Below are 4,733 nucleotides of genomic sequence, written 5' to 3'. Positions count from 1 at the left end.
CGGCAGGGCGCTCGGGCTCGGGCGGGCCCGATTCGGCCCACGGCGGGTCGGATCTGGGCCCCGATGGGCCTGGCGGCGTGGGACGGCGGCGGGGACAGGTGGCGCGCACGGGTTGGCTGCGGCGGTGGGGCGGACATGTCCGGCTGCGGCCGGACGTGTCCGGGGGCGGCGGGAGGAAGAGGACTAGGGTTTCGGGGGGAATAGACCGCGAATTTCGGGGGAGAGGGCATATATATAGGTAGAGGGAGCTAGGAGAGTCTAAATGGGGAGCGGTTTTCGCCCACACGATCGTGATCGAACGACCGGGAGCATGGAGGGGAGTTAGATGGGTTTTGGGCCACTTTGGATGGGTGTTGGGCTGCAAAGAGAAAGGGGGGTTTCGGGCTACGCGGTTAACCGTTGGAGTATCAAACGGACTCCAAATGGCACGAAACTTCACAGGCGGTCTACCGGTGCTATACCAAGGCCGCTTGGCAAACCTCGGGCCATTCCGAGAAAGTTTAACACCCGCTCACAACAGGAGACAAAAGGGGAACGCCGGAGGACATAGGAGCGCCAGATCGCAAAACGGACAACGGGGAAAAGGCTCGGATGCATGAGACGAACACGTATGCAAAATGAAATGCACATGATGACATGATAAAATGTAACACGCAAGCAAGTGACGTGGCAACAACGACGAATAACTGGAAGACACCTGGCGCATCGGAACCGGGGCGTTACAACACTCCTCCACTAACAAGAGATCTCGTCCCGAGATCTTAGGAACGAGATGGAAGAGAAAGAGGAAGAGGTGAAGTAAGAACACAAGAGAAAAGATGAACAGAGTCGAGAGCACTCGGGAAGAAGAGAGGAACGACGAGAATGACAAGAATTGAAAGCTCACGGAATCAGATAGACTATGAAACCACTCATGTTAGAACGAGATAAGAAACGAATAAGACTAAAAAAATTTAGGCAGCACTCCGGCTGAAACATGGAGGAATAGAACATGACTAGAGAGGATGGAATGATACTTGATGAACTCTTGAAGAATGAATTAAATCATGAAGAACCACCATGAAGAACTCCGGTAACGAAAGGATGACGAAATAAGATTGAAGGATGAAAGAATAAGATGAGCCTTGCGATCATTTAGATGGAGGTTCCGACGAGATGGCCGAGGAAAATTGAACTCCGGGAAAGGAAAAGACGAAAAGACTTGGAACTAGAATTTATTCATCAAGAACAAACTCTGAAGGAAAGGTTTAATCACTCTGACAAAATAAGAATAAGATTTATTGTATGCTTATCCTTCATCAAATTAAATTGATGACAAGCAATGGATTTTTTTGCATACTACTTATTCTTCTTGAAAAAGGATTGAGAAGTGACATATCGCAAACTTGAGAAGGTCTTCATGAACCACCGGTAGGATTGGAAAGAACTAATGAATTAAAATGATAATCAAGGAAAAGAATCTTGAACGAACCACCGTAAGAATTTGGAAATGACTGACGAAAGAGAAAGAATCACCAGGAAGGATTAGAAGAACCAATATGCTTGAGGGGGATTTAGATGCAAAAGAACAAAGAGATAATGAGCTGATTAAAGAACACTTGAACGAAGCACCGGGATAAATGGATAACGGTAGCTGAAATGTGAGGACGAAGAATTCTTGTGGAATGATGGCCTCCGGTGAAAAGAAACGGAAAAATAACTCCTGACATACTCCGGATGGGTAAGAAAAGGAACAACTGACAAATGGAATAATTTGAGAGGAAGATATGAAGCTAGAACCACGAATCTTCGAGAGAACGGGAAAGATTGAGAGGAAAAACTCTTCTTCGGTCTTCAATGACGACGGGAAAACACCACCAAAATACTGAGATACTCCGGAAGGATGAAAAGCGAGAGAGGTTGAGCCAACAATGAAGTGAATTGAAATCGATCTTGGAAAGGCATGTGACTAATGAAATTCATTCTTACGTCACTCTTCGAAAAGAATTGGGAATAGCTCCGGGAAAATATAAGAGTCAGGTAAGATCCTGGAAAAAGACCTGTGGGTTAGGGGCCACTAAAGAGAAAAACACCGTTGGAAAAGGATTGTTGAACAGATAAATGATGCACCGGAATAGTTGAAATATTTGGATGAGGTGACAACCTCGAATTAATTAGAACACAGACGAATCTCCTGAGATGTCTTGAACACTCCGGAAGGATTGAATGGCGAGAGGCAAACGAGCAGGGAAAACACTTGATCCAAGGAAAAGAATGTGATCACCCGAAAAACTTGAATTGAATCCACCGGAAAGGAAAAGAGATGAAGAATGACGAACGAGATGAGAATTCACCGGTTGAAATAATTGACGAAAGACTAAAGAGGCTCCACACTAATATAGCTTGGAAGGGGAAACCGACGAATAACTTGAAGAGAAAAAACACCGGTTGAAATCATTGAGGAGAGAGAGCAAAAACTTCGCACGAGTAGGAAGGATACTCGATTACGGACTCCGGTTCCGAGAAGAAGAAGGGGTGGGCGGGTGGGAAAAAAACAACTGAGGATTGAACTCAAAGATGAAGGGACTCGAGTCAACTTGACGAGAAATGCACCGAATAAAAAGAGCTGAGGAACAACTACCGGAAAACCAATTGCGTGAACCTAAAGAAAAATAGAAGGAGAAGAGAAGTAATTCAAAACACCTACGTCAAGATTCCTTACCAGAGCGACGAAGAGGCTGAGGAGTAAAAAGAATTCCTACTCTCCGATATAACTAGACTCGGAAATCAGTTTTCTTCTAGACTCAACAACAGCCAAACTACACGATCAATCAAGTGGGCTCCTAAGGTCTGTCGAGGCTCTGGTACCAACTTGTCACGCCCAATATGCTACCCTATCCAAAAGGAACTCGAAGGTCCCACCAAGGATAGACCCGCATATTGAAACGCTTTTGCAAGGTGGATATCATTACATCAACATTACATAATAGACGGGGATACATACAAGAGGCATACAATGCCACACGAATACAACATCACAATACATAAGAGCAGCATCCGACTACGGATGAAACACAAACAGAAACTCAAACGACATCCACCCTGCTAGCCCAGGCTGCCGACCTGGAACCTATCCCTGATCGAAGAAGAAGCAGAAGAAGAACTCCAAACAAGCAAGCATCGCTCTCGCGTCATGAACATCGCATAAACCTGTACCTGCAACTGGTGTTGTAGTAATCTGTGAGCCACGAGGACTCAGCAATCCCATTACCATGGGTATCAAGACTAGCAAAGCTTAATAGGAAAGGAAGGGGTAAAGTGGTGAGGTTGCAGCAGCGACTAAGCAGGATATGGTGGCTAACATACGCAAATAAGAGCGAGAAGAGAGCAAGCGGAACGGTCGTGAAGCTAGCAATAATCAAGAAGTGATCCTGAACTCCTACTTACGTCAAACATAACCCAAAACCGTGTTCACTTCCCGGACTCCGCCGAAAAGAGACCATCACGGCTACACACACGGTTGATGCGTTTTAATTCGGATCTGGTGTCAAGTTATCTACAACCGGACATTAACAAATTCCCATCTGCCTATAACCGCAGGCATGGCTTTCGAAAGATTATACCCTGCAGGGGTGTCCCAACTTAGCCCATGATAAGCTCTCGCGATCAACGAAGGATATACCTTCTCCCAGGAAGACCCGATCAGACTCGGAATCCCGGTTTAAAAGACATTTCGACAATGGTAAAACAAGACCAGCAAAGCCGCCCGGATGTGCCGACAAATCCCGATAGGAGCTGCACATATCTCGTTCTCAGGGCACACCGGATGAGCAAGACGACGGGTTGGCATAGACCCTGGTTGCCCAGGGGGCGCCGGACATCGCTCGATTTGGACCAACACTTAGACAAGCACTGGCCCGGGGAGGTAAAATAAAGATGACCCTCGAGAGCGCGACTCCCAAGGGAAAAAGGGCTAGGTGAGGCAAATGGTAAAACCAATGTTGGGCCTTGCTGGAGGAGTTTTATTCAAAGAGAACTGTCAAGGGGGTCCCATAAATCACCCAACCGCGTAAGGAACGCAAAATCCGGGAACATAACACCGGTATGACGGAAACTAGGGCGGCAAGAGTGGAACAAAACACCAGGCAAAAGGCCGAGTCTTCCACCCTTTACCAAGTATATAGATGCATTAATAATATAAGAGATATTGTGATATCCCAACAAAATCCTGTCCACCATGGAGAAATCTTCAGCTTCACCTGCAACTAGCAACGCTATAAGAGGGCTGAGCAAAGCGGTAACATAGCCAAGCAACGGTTTGCATAGGAAAGGTGTCAAAGGTTAGAGGTTCATGGCAATATGCGAGGCTTGATAAACAGGTGATAGGTAGTGTAGCAAAGCGATAGAACGAAGCAACTAGCATAGCAATGATAGTAGTGAGATCCAGGGTAGCGGTCATCTTGCCTGAAATCCCACAAGGAAGAAGAACGAATCCATGAAGAAGACGAACGGATGAAGCCGAACCAAGCGTAGACGAACGAATCCTCACGATCGCAACGGAAACAGGAACTATCGAAAAGAAGCACACAACATAGTAAACACACCACACATGAACAAGGCATGATGCACAACAAGCATGATGCATGACAAAGCTGCATGATGCTACTCATGGCAAGAGATGATGCAAACAAGAGCAACACATCAAGGCAAGTTTAAATGAGGCCGGGAACAACATATAACAATTCCGGTAAGTC

The sequence above is a fragment of the Triticum dicoccoides genome, chromosome 2B (genome assembly GCF_002162155.2).
Source record: "Triticum dicoccoides isolate Atlit2015 ecotype Zavitan chromosome 2B, WEW_v2.0, whole genome shotgun sequence".
Taxonomy (NCBI): Eukaryota; Viridiplantae; Streptophyta; class Magnoliopsida; order Poales; family Poaceae; genus Triticum; species Triticum dicoccoides.
The sequence above is the reverse complement of the archived record's forward strand: the minus strand, read 5'-3'. Positions refer to the sequence as shown.